We start from the raw sequence: 12,441 nt of genomic DNA, 5'->3' as shown, positions 1-12,441 counted from the left end.
GAGTTAATATGTGCATTTGTAGCAGTGTGTTTGTTAATCTCTGACTTGTGAAGGCAACTGTTCACTTACACCCATTGGCTGTGAAAGAACGTAGCTGATGTTTGATGCAGAACACCCAAACACAATTCTCAAAATACCAAACTAGTGAAGGTAGTCATCTGCACCAGAGCTTCAGCCAGTCTTCTGTGCATGGAATCCATGAAGAAGACACTTTTACCAGGATCCCACAGGACAAGAAATGAATTTTCTAGGCTGTAACTGCAAGCCTGGTATCTGTATCAGTGTCGTATTTCTCTGGTGATGAGTTGCCTGTTTGTTAAATTGCATTGATTGATAATGCTTGTCCTTTACTGTATGGGCCACTTCTGTGTATCCTCCACAGGATACACAGATACTCTAAAAGCAGTGCTTAGTGGTCCACGTTTTTTAACCAGAGAGGCCGAATTAGTGTAGTTTGCCCAAAGCCATAGCAACGTGTTGCAGCTGGCATGAGAAATTAAAATTCTGGCTCTGTATAAGTGCCTAGGAGTTTTGCTATTGGCTCTAACCAAGCTAGGATTTTACCCATGCAATTTGCTCGGTCCTGGTGTTTGGATCCTGCTAATACCTTCCACAGAAGCTCTGCCAGAACATACTTAATTTATGAAATTGCTCAGCAACAGCAAGTTCCACTATTGAACTGCAATTTTAATTGGTCTAGCAGTGACACTGTTTAATTGCATTTTGTGTGGGTTGCTTGGTATGACAAGCTCTCTTGGAGAAAAAATGGTTCTCAGCAAGGTGATGAATGACATCCCAATTGCTAATTCTCCTTGAGGCTTTGAAGTGAATCTGATGTATTGGAAACAGAACTCCAGATGACTGGTGGTATCACCCGGGCCATGTGTGAGGGTGCAGGTTGGGAAGCTCCTCTGCAGGTGTTAACAAACATCTTGGATTGATTGTGAACTTGTAGGTTGTAATTTCCACTTCTAACAGGCTCTAAAGAGTATATTTGTTACTGAAGTAAATATTTGGTTCCTATGCTGCCTCCTGCCCTCTGACAGTGTTGGTCTTTTTTGGACTAGAATCACATTCTTAACCTGAATTTTAACTCACAGTCTGTTAAAATGGTAACTTGTTTCATTTGGTTCCCAGAAAGGGTGAAATAGGATCAGTGTTTGCTTTCTCTTGTTGCCAGGTATGCTAAATTAACAATTTAAATAATTTAATTACCCATTTTATTAAATTACTGGAACTTTACCCAATGTCATGCAGTTTCCTGCTGAATTTTTTTTCAGGCAGAGCTCATGCTACATGGTATTGTGTGCACATCAGGAAAACTTTCCGTACTCACATAAATGAGATTCCAAACAAAATACTGAGTATGGAAAGGTCATGCCAGTATATGAATAATGGATTTTTTTCCTTTTTTATTAAATACTTCTATCTTTCAGCACCTTGTGGAGCAGAATGTGAAACTACAACAACTAAGGGTGCCTGAAGCAGTTTCTATTAAACAGAAATACTCCATACTGTGCTTTTTGCACAACATACCTTGACTTGCACCTGCCTACCCTGAGAAATGGTTGTACTAAGTGTGGTAATGGGGCCAAATGTCTGCACCTTTGTGTAGGGATTTGAGCACAGCCACAGGGCTGGCACTGGGCCCTCACCAACATTTATGCTCTGCAAGAGGTATGTCTTCACAGGGAGAGCACACCCTGTGTCCCTAACATTCCTCCTGCCATAAGGATCTTCCTGGAGGATGCAGGAGGTTAAACAAAACTGCAGCAAGAGTAATCGGAGAACACTGCAGTGCATCTGACTGTGCACTGAACTGAAATGGTTGTCACCGTCCTTTGCCACTCAAATGTGTCAGCATGAGGTGAGATTAAACAGAGACATGGAGTCTAGTTTCTCAGCGCAACAAGGATCATAATTCTGCCAGACAACAATCAACTCAGTTAGGGTGAACAGCATGATTAGCTCAAATTCTGTTACTGTTTTGAAGAAAAACTGACAGGGATCTGTCTGCACCATTGTGATGGAAGGAAAACAAAAAGGCAGCCTGGCCAAGATAAAATCCATGCACAAAAAATACTCTGAACATTTATTTCACTGGAACAGCAAGCATGGAAATCACTGCAAAGAAGAGCAACTATTCCAAATGTTCAGTTACAGAATATTTATCCCAAAGCAGTTAATCAAAAGGTTTGCTGATTCCACGAAGGTAGGTCTAAGGTAAAGAGGTTGCAAATGCTTTCCTGTTGTGCTCTGTTGCAGTTAGTATGTTGAGATGGACATGGCTGGTATCACCGCCAGTCCTTTCGCAGCAAACTCTTTATGCCTTCTTCTCTTATCAAACTTCTTTTCTCATAACTCTTACTGCTTCTTTCATAGACCTCTCTCAGGTAACTCTGACTCCTTTTCTTATAGGCAGCTTCCCATATACTGATTCCTTGTCTTACAGGCAGTTCCACATAGCTCTGACTCCTTCTGTCACTCTGCACGACTGGCTAAACCCAAGCTGTCCCTTTCCTGGCCCCCTAACCCTGACTGTCCCTCACACAACATCTTCTCACCATATCTGCCCCTTGCACAACCTCATGTCCCTTCCTCCTCACAGTGGCGGACTCTCAGTCTCACACTCAAACTGCAAGTGCCTGTAACTGGTGGCCAGCTAACCCCAGAATGATTGGCCAGACACAGATGTTTCCACTCCTTGGTAATCAGTACAGCTGCAAGTCATTGGGAGAGATTCGCTCCTGCACTATCCTTTCAGCCTAGCTCTTCACACTCTGTGTGAAGATTATTCTGTGATCTGTAAGTACTTTGGAACCCGGGGCTGTCTGAGCCACTAGGCTGGAGGCTCTAAAGGGACTTCACTGGCTGCCAAAGATTGTTCTGTCAATAAAAGATAATTCTGCACAGTCTCAGGCTGCCTCAGTTACTGTGGTTGGTTCTTCCTAAGTCTGGTGAAGGCTTATTTGATTTTTTTGTTTAATGGGATTTTCTATTGGTGTTTGATATTCTCCTAATAAAATACACAAACCAGTACCACTGTGTGGCTGAAGTAGCAGCTGGTTTTGGTAGCAAAAACCAAAACCTATTGCAGAAGGAGTGTTTGTGTTCATATCTGTCTGTTCTGATTAGGCTTTATTACCCTCTCACTTTGCTGTCTGTTCTGTAGCTTTGCAATGCAGTGATCATCCAGGGCATCAGGATGTTGTCTTAGATCTTCATCTTCTGCTTTTTGTAAACACAGAAATCTTTTCAATTGTGATTCTGGATTCCTCTGTCCTCTTCTCACATGTGCACCTCTTGGGGGTTTGTGACTCTGATCTGCTGAATTAGGAAGAGCTGTGGAGTGGTTCTAGATTTTTCTGTCAATAGATACTCCCATAAAACACAGATCATGAGATTCTCTTACTGTTCTCTTTATTTAGATACAGTTTCTTGTAAAATGTTTTCAAATATATTTTGTGCATTTTTTTCAGTGTTTCAGGACCAAATTACTGAATCAAGGCCCAAATCCTTATGATGAAATCCTGTAGCTGTACTACAGGTTAGAAAAGATGCAGAAAACATGAGGAAAACATCCAAGATTAACTATGACAAGGAAAAGACAGTATTGCTTTGCTTATAAACTGTAAATACTTAGTATCTATATTTGAAATATCTCCATATTTTTGCTCCATTCCAGTTTTGGGCAGGGGATTTAATTTGCTTCTACTTTTTAGTTGGGTACGGAGCTTTAGTTGACTTTTGACTCTGGATTTTACTTTATGACAGTATTGCTGCAGGAAAATATAGCACCAACTACTTAATGTCAAATAATGCGTGCTAATTTATTTTGTTGCCATTTTTGTGGCTTTCATCCAAGGTCACTTGTGTCATGGGACACCTGAATCCAAGATTTATTCTGCTTCAGGAGATTGCCTAACAGTAAGCTAACAGTTCATAATCTAAAGAATTTTTGAATCTATGTTAAAACATAGGGAAGCATTTCATCCTCTGAAGCTTTCTGTTTCACAACACAACTTTGTACAATAACATTTTCTTACTTTTAAATATTCCCCTTTTGGTCAAGGAAGAAATAGAGGATGAAAATCAGCAACTGTGGACCTTTGATATACAAATGAGCACTAGGATATGGAATGATAATAGTTAGATAAGGAGGAAAATAATGTGAGGTTTTGTGGATTTTGGAGTGTTTTGAGGTATTTATATTGTTGGGTTATGTTTTGTTTTTTTAAATGAAGTAGTTAATAGTTGTTACAAAGTTATTTATTGTAGAAGCACATTAGTCTTAAAGGCAAAAACAAAGCAATGGCAAAACTGCAGTGGGAAAAGTGCACATGGCAAAATGCACATGGCATAAAGCCATGGCATAGAGCACCAGCTCTCCTTAATGCATATTCTTTCATAGAAACTTTTCAACTAGCTAAGACACAAACTCGGACCACTACTTTTTGACTTGTTAGAATTTTAGTTTTTTAGCATGCTAGGCTACACATAAACTATGTATATGGCCTATCTTGTTTTAACTGAAAAATGTAAGCAATATTCTTAACTTTGTTATGTTTGAAGGTAGGTTCTTGGAGCCTCTAAAGAAACACTAGTATGTTTTTCAACCTTCACTAGAACATGTACTAGTTCTCAGGCATCTAAGGTCTTTTACTCACTAAAAGCACTTAAAACTTATTTCAATTACTTACTTATTCACTCCATCTATTCACTTACTCATTTCCTTCAAAGACTTTAATTCAATCCCTGCACTCTGATTTCTCTCTGAAGAAATCAGAGAGACTCCTGACTTACTGACTCCAATAAATAAGCACACTACCTAATTAGGCACCTAATTTAGATTAAGAGGCTTATCTTGTTAGATTTTGTAGGAGGGTGAGGGATAGCCAGAGTTGTGCTCCTAAGGCATCAGATGCTCAAAGTCATCCTCTGGAAAAGCCTGCTTCCTTCTCATAAAGCAAGCTCAGGGAAATGAACCATCCATGTTGGGTGGGGAATTTTGCTAATGTGAGTGCAGTGGGTTTATTTTGAGGAGAAAGATGAACACTCAGAAGGATAATAACCTACAGTAATTAGAGAAGAAAAGTCTCCACATCTTGTTTGCTGTGTGTGTGCAAGTGGATAGTCAGTTTTGTTGATGTGTGCATAAGAGAGATTCTGAAATATTACTAATTTGATGCATATGCTTTGTTTTGCCATGGTAAATTAGAACCTTTCCTTGCCCAGGAGCTGAGCTGTAGCTCTTCTTCTTGATTTAAAGTATGTTGTGTTGCCTTAATTGCACCATTTATCATGACATTTTGGTGCTTTTTAATTTTGCTTTTTACTGTGGATTCTCTAACCCAAGTAAATGATACTACAGCATTCAGGAAACTTGGGGGGGGGGGGGGGGCGGCATTCAAGTCAGCACTTCATCAGTGCCCTGAAAGATAATCTATGAGCACCAAAGTTGTAGGACCTTGAAAAAAGATAATTGGCATGAAGAGCTTGGAACTCTGCAGGACAGAAGCACCTAAAGGTATGTAAGGTTCTGATTCTGAGTTACTGAAGGTGTTGAACCCCTGGGCAGATGGTGTCCAGATTTTTTAGAATTAGGGGTAAGCCCTAAAGAGAGGAAACAGAGCCCTTCAAAGAGTATGCTACAGAGCTGAATTTTCTATCAATTTCTATTACTATCCTTCCTTCAAGAATTAGAACCAGAACTTAGTTCATGTTAGAAGGGAGCTTAGGAGGTTCTTAGTCAACCTACTTCCCAAAGCACAGCCAGCTCGGAGATCAGAGAAGATGGCTCAGAGTTTTATCCAGCCAGTCTTTCTGCTCTTTCTGTAGGATGGGCAGGGGGAATTTGAGGGTAGCAGAATAACTTGGCCTATGTGGGCAGAGATCATTAGGAGGGCAGGTGCTTGACTTGTTCAAAATGTGGTAATGACAATAATTTTGAATGAAGTGGCTCTGCTTCCAGTGCAGGTTAATTAGCCTTTGCATTTGAAAGGAAATGAGCAGGAAAAGCAATAAACATTAGGCATGAGTCCCACTACAATGCAGCTTCTAACTCTGGAAACCACAGCTTGCTCCAATGAGTGTTGGCTTCAATCAGAAGGGTATGTCACTTCCTCAGAGCGGGCCAAAAGCTGAAGCATGAACTGTAGGGTTCTGTGGCATCACGAACTATAGAGCTGTGGGGGAAGGTGTAAAGGGAGAACCCACATGAGAAACCAGTTTAGACTGCAAAGTGTCAGCAGGTGTCTGATACATTCTGCTTGCTGAGGGAAGCAGGTGGCTTATTATTCACAGGAGATAAGAAGTATCTCTCTGACAAAAGATCTAAGCATGGGAGAACCAGATGAACGGAGGGACCTCTGGAGGTTTCAAGGAGATGGGTTGTGACCCCCATGTTCTTTTTCCAAGAAGATAGAGCATACTGGTGAAGGAGAAAAGACTAGGCAGGGAAATACTGGCTTCTGAGGGTTGTGAAAGGCACCAGCAGGCATTTACTTTGTGTTACTGTCAGGGGGGAAAGCATAGGTACACTCCTGACCCTGTAACTGCAGAAAAGGTAGGATATTCACAGACAGCACAACTGCGTCTTCCCAGTCTCCAGTTTTGCTATCACTTCACTTCTTTGCAATAATCCCTCCATGAGAGGTGCAGATACATACTGAATATACTTATATAATTGGCATAATGTTTATTTGTACAATGTATTACCTCCTTATGGATGTACCGAAAAGCCAGATAGAGAGACCGGGCTGTGGGAGGGTCTGAATGTGGCATTGAGGAAGAGGGGATACACAGGTATAGGCAAGTTTAGGGAGAAGTTTATTGGAAAGCTATTAATACAGCTACAGAGCCCATTCTTTCTCCAGTTCAGAACACATCTGTAACTCCTAAATCTTTGGTGTCACTTGTGGGGGAAATGCTCTCCCTCTGGTACCAAACCGAGATGTCCACCACAAAGCTGAAGTCTGCCATGTGTGGGTCCAGCCAAGGGACACACGTGCGGGGCAGTGTGGAAAGCCTGTTCTGGGCTGTGACGGAGTGTCAGCATCGTTCCAGCTGGGAGGGAGGGAGAGGGAAGGCGAGTGCCGGACACGCGTGGGCAGTGCGGGAGCGGCCGCGCCGCTGTCCGCGGTGCTGAGCGCGCCGCGCCGGGGCTGCCTCTATTGTCTTGTCTCGTCTTAAAGAGATGGGCTGCTTTATAATCTTCCTGTCTGTAACATCCCTGTGTCATTTAGCAAATGGTGTGGCCCGCTGGAACCCAGGGATTTTCACCGTGGCAGGTAACTCTGAATATGTCCACCTAGAGCCACGTTTCATATCCCCTCACAGAAAGCTGCTATTACGGAAATAACTCTCTGCTAAGCTGAGCACAGTGGGGAGCTCTTGGGAAGATGATTCTTCTGAAAATGCCTGTGAAATTCTGCTGAAAATGGCTACACCAAAGCAAGGAGCCAACTCCTCTTGTACCATCCCAGCACATCAACTGACAGAGTTGCAAAACCTGAATCCTTAAAATCCCTACTGAACTGATGTAGCTGAGCTTCTGTATGCTCTGTATGTTGATTATAAGACTTGATTGCTTAGAACTGCTCACAGTACCTAAAAATATCTGATATATTCAAACTATCAGCAACACATCCAGCATATAGTACTGAGTGCCACCCACTGGCTTGAAATATTTTTTTCACCACGTGTCTGACTTGCTACAGGAGCCAGAAAGCAGGAGAGAGACAGTCAGGAGTGACATTGAAGGGAATAATTTCCCTCATTACTTAAGTAATGTGTTGAATTTGTTTAGAGTTTGAAGTTTTGTAATACTAAAAGCTCTTGGGAGGTGTGATTGTTTGAATGGGTGCAATCTCTCTGATGGTAATGAAATGCTGCTTTGAGTCCAGCAGTTCCTAGGAAAGCTGATAGCAAAACTATCTTCTATAGTTCTATAGAAGTCTAGTCTTGTAAACTATAGTCTAGTTCTATAGCTTTTATTACATACTTTTGTCATGGTGTTCCATGTTAGGCTCAGCTGTACCATTCTATAGGTGAGTAACATTTCAAGATTTAATCTTTTTAGAATAAGATACATTTATTTTTCACTTGAATGTGTTCTTGGATTTCTTCTGACAGAGTATGTATGGCAGTCAGGCTCACAATCTCAACACCCGCCCAGCATCACCTTGATTTCCTAGGTCAACTGATCATCCAAGGAAGGACTATGTGAAAGGAGAAGATCCTAGATCTCTAAACACATGCTTTCTGATGTTGTAACTTCTGTTAATCATCCCTTTTGGCACCTTTCTGAAAAGCCATTGTTAGTAGTGTAGGAGACTTTTCCCTTCTGTTCCTACATTTGTCTTGCATTGGGTCCAATTTCAGTTTAATTCAGGGAATGACAGAGTGCCTTTATTCGGAATGGCAAAGCCTTGGCTGTAAGAGTCACAATGTTGATTTGCAGCCTTTGATATACAATAGCTTTATTTCTGTATGTGCACTTGCAAGAAGGAGGTGATGTTTCATGTACAACAATCTTACTTTCAATATAAGGGCTTGTCCTCAGGAGTATTGTTAGTATGGGATGTTTTTGTGTTATATATTAGATTTCATGTGATTCTAGAAATCTCTGCTTCATTTTCCCCACATGTTCAAGTAATGGCTGTACAAAGGAGGCTACTCATCTTGCCTGTGTCAAGCAAGAACTCATTTCAGCAATTGATGTGCCATCACCCAGTTTTTGCCTGCAGGACTCTGTTCTGCATAGGGAGAGCCAACCATAGAGGAAAAGCTCCAAGAATGGAGTACAACCATTTATAAACCTGTGACAAAATGCAAAACGTGTTTCCCTTTAAAAGTTGTGCCTGAGGGTACCTAATGTATAGTTTTTCATCCTGTAATCTTCAAGAATGATATACTCGTGACTTTGGGTTTTTTAATAATGATCATGTTAGGAAGATCAGGTCAGGCAGATCTCAGCTAGCTATCAAGATGATTTGCATTCTGTATGTCACTAATTTGTCAATTTTTCAGTCTCAAAAGGCTAAATTTTTATTAGGATTGATTGCACGAGGTGATAGGCATAGGTTTATTTTCCCTCTTCTTTGCAGATTCAAAGCCTTGTTGATGGTGGTTGCAGATAGATACCTGATAGAAGACCAGACCTGATACCTTCAGACACCACAATGTTTAAATGAAGTAAGGTATGATTGTCTGGCAAGCATATTCTGTCAAGTGGAAGAGAGCTTTGTTAAAACAGAGCAATATCTCTTGTCTCTGTTATGAAATACTAGTTTTCTGATCTGATTATTCATACGGAAATTTTAGAGAGACAATGGTTCCAACATATCACTCCTTTTCCAGAGCTATTCAGCACCTAATTTCACTGGTCTCTGGTGTGCCTAGACTGCAGGGAAACATGTGCTTTTTCTTCCCTGCAAAGCAGGAAATTGCCAATTGTGCATTATCAAAGGAATGAGAATTTGATGGAGAGCTCTCTCTGTGCTTCACTGTGATACAGTTATGCAGTAAATTTGCCAATGGCTTCTGCTGCCCAACAGAATCCACACCCTAAGGCTGTGTAGCACACATTCTGTTTTTAGAGAATACGTCTAGGTAATGTCTCTGTGATCTTCAGAGGCAACAGATAGGCTGTGGCAGTGTTTTCATCCTAATTCACAAGGGCAAGATCTACCTAATGTAGTTGGCCCTGCTGGAGTGGAACATTGGCCTAGATGTCCTGCAGACCTCCCTTTCAGTCTTCAATTATTCCATGATTCCAATAAAGCTGCCTGAGCATGTAGCCAGCATCAAAGGTGCTTTTTACAAGCACTGCTGGAGCCATTGCTGCTGCAGCTGCCCTCGGGCAGAAGTTTGTCTCGAAGTGCTGCCTTAATTTCTTCTGAGGAGCATGGAGGCACTCAAGAGAGACAGTTTTTAGGGGCTGTGGTGTGGTGTGCAGGGATTGTGCAGTCTGAACACTCCAGCACACTGCAGTCCTGACATGCCTCTGCCTCCCTGCATCCCACACTTGGTTCACTGCTTGCTCCCATGGATGTGGCTGGATGGCTGCTTTTCTGCAGGACTTACTCTGAAGAAGAATCCACGCAGCCAAACAGAGCCCCATGGGGCACCCCTGGTGTTTTGTGAAAGGCTCAGGAATCTCCAGGTATGAAAAGCTAATGTCACCTCTCACCCCACCTGGTGTTCCTTTCCTCTTCACTACGAGTGGGTTTTTCCCTGGGTTCCTCACAGGGGTGCTGGTTGCACAACCCAGCACCAATTAATTTGGGGATCAGTCCTGCATCTTTACTGGGATGCAAGTTTCACATGCTCCTTCCCACTGCTTTCAAACAAGATAAATCACAGAAGAGTTTAACCTTTATTTTCTACAAATTGTCTTTTTCAGTGCCATGAAACATCCCTATAAACAGGCAAGAGCTGAAAGAACTGGAGTTGCTTTGAGTTATATGAAAACCAAGTTTGAGCCCAAATAGTGACATTTATAGAGGCAGGTGGCTTGTTGAACAGGATGCTCAACTGCAAGCCATGATTCTAAATGTCAGTTTGGGAATGCCATAAATCCTATCTAAAATGTGCTCAGGTTGTTTTACGTTTCAACATGTTAGGCCAAAACTCCTCAGACAAGAAAAGAATAAGCAGCGTGGGTGGTGTAATTGTTACTTTCTTAGTTCCTAAACATATGCTTTTAGCAATCAGGACCTCATAAATTTTCCCTCAATGCTTGTCAGTGTCGCTTAGGTTTCCAGCTAGGGGCTTTGAACTCTGCTGGCCCTTCTCCAGAGCTATCATCTTGCTTGCACTGATGTCTGCAGTTTTGAGGGTATAGAGAAAACTCTCCTGAGGAAAAAAACCACAGCCTTTACTGCTGAAAGACAGAACTTGACAGGTAGGACTGAGACTTGTTCCCACTTTAAATGAGCCACTCTTTACTCATCACCCTCTCCTTTCTACTCCCACCCCTGCCTCAAGCTGTGCCTGTCCTACAGTTTGGTCCTTTAGCATTTAGCCTTTGGCAGCCTGTGCTGCTTCTGTACTCCTTTCCTCTACAAGTTTCCAACCAGGTTGGGATTTGGAAATCCTGTTCACTCCCTAAGAGGATCTGTGTGAGCAGTGTCACCAGATTTCAAGATTGTTTGCTTCAGTGGCCCATTCTGACCTGCAGATAAGCCTCTGTGAAGCCTGCTGGAGTCAGGCTGCTGCAGGGCTTGTAGTTCTTCTCAGCGAAAAAGGTTTGAATTTGTTTTGATTTCATATGAATTCTTTGTGTTTTTTACCACATTTTAAATTTTTTGGGGGGGTGTGAGCTTAGGGTTGTGTTTTTTTGAAGGGTTTTATTTTTTTTCACCCCCCATGTATTGCTCAGCATTCAAAGCCTTTTGGTGTCTCCTGTAGGATGGGCTCTGATGGGTTCTCAGCAGTGCCTCTAGAGGTATCTTTTCTTTTTTGGGGGTGTGTCTGATGACAGAAGAGAGGGGGCAGGAGTGTGACATGGAGTTGTTTGCAGAACCCTAAACACATTCCTTCTGAAATATTTTTTCCTCCTTCTGCTGAAATCAGATTTCACCTAGATAAGTCCAACACTGTAGCAGACCCACCACAGGGATTTGTCATCTTTATATAGGAAGAAGAATTGCAGGAAGAATGATGTAGTGCTGCAGCTTTCCAGTGTGGTAAATTTAAGATACTCAATTTACACCATTATAACTCTTCAAAATTATCTGAGAAAAACACCTCTAAAGCTCAAACTTTGTTTACTTCTCAGGTGCTAAGATTAACCTTTTGTGAAATCTTCATGTTAAACCTAGCTGCAGTTTGGCAGAAGTTTAGGAGAGAGAGAATGAAATGTTCTGGAAAGATGATCATGATTTAAGAAGCTGTTATCAAACAAAGCAGCCTCATTCTTTTATTTCTATTTATCTAGCCTGTCTTCCAGAGAGCATTTTTTGGCTATTAAATCACGTTTATTTAGATCTCTTTTTCTGTGTGACCAAGACATTGTCAGCCACTTCCTGGCTTCTCCTTGATTCTGCAACCTTAATATTTTTTTAACATTGGTTTGTGTATAAATTAATACATTTAGTTTTAGGAGCAAATTGAAAAAAACCAGCTTTTCCAGCATATGGAACCATATGTACCCACACAGGGGCCAGCAAAATGGCTGAACTATTTAGACTATCTAGCAGAGACCTCCTCTTGAGTAAAGAGTGTGCAGCCAGAGCACTGAAAAGTTGTTTTCTCTGGCAGGGTGGTCTGCAGCCCACGTCTGTCAGTGGCTGTAGTGAGTGGTCATCAGCTCATCTGCAAGAGATGTGTCAAGCATCAAATGAAATGTAAGTTAAAGGTGGAATATCCTGTTTGAATAAGAGAGGGTGTGCTATGGGTTTACTGTGAACCACTGGGCTGCAAGGTTTGGGAACTGCT

Source organism: Sturnus vulgaris, chromosome 5 (assembly GCF_052056855.1).
Source record: "Sturnus vulgaris isolate bStuVul1 chromosome 5, bStuVul1.hap1, whole genome shotgun sequence".
Classification (NCBI taxonomy): domain Eukaryota; kingdom Metazoa; phylum Chordata; class Aves; order Passeriformes; family Sturnidae; genus Sturnus; species Sturnus vulgaris.
This window is presented reverse-complemented; position numbering follows the sequence as displayed.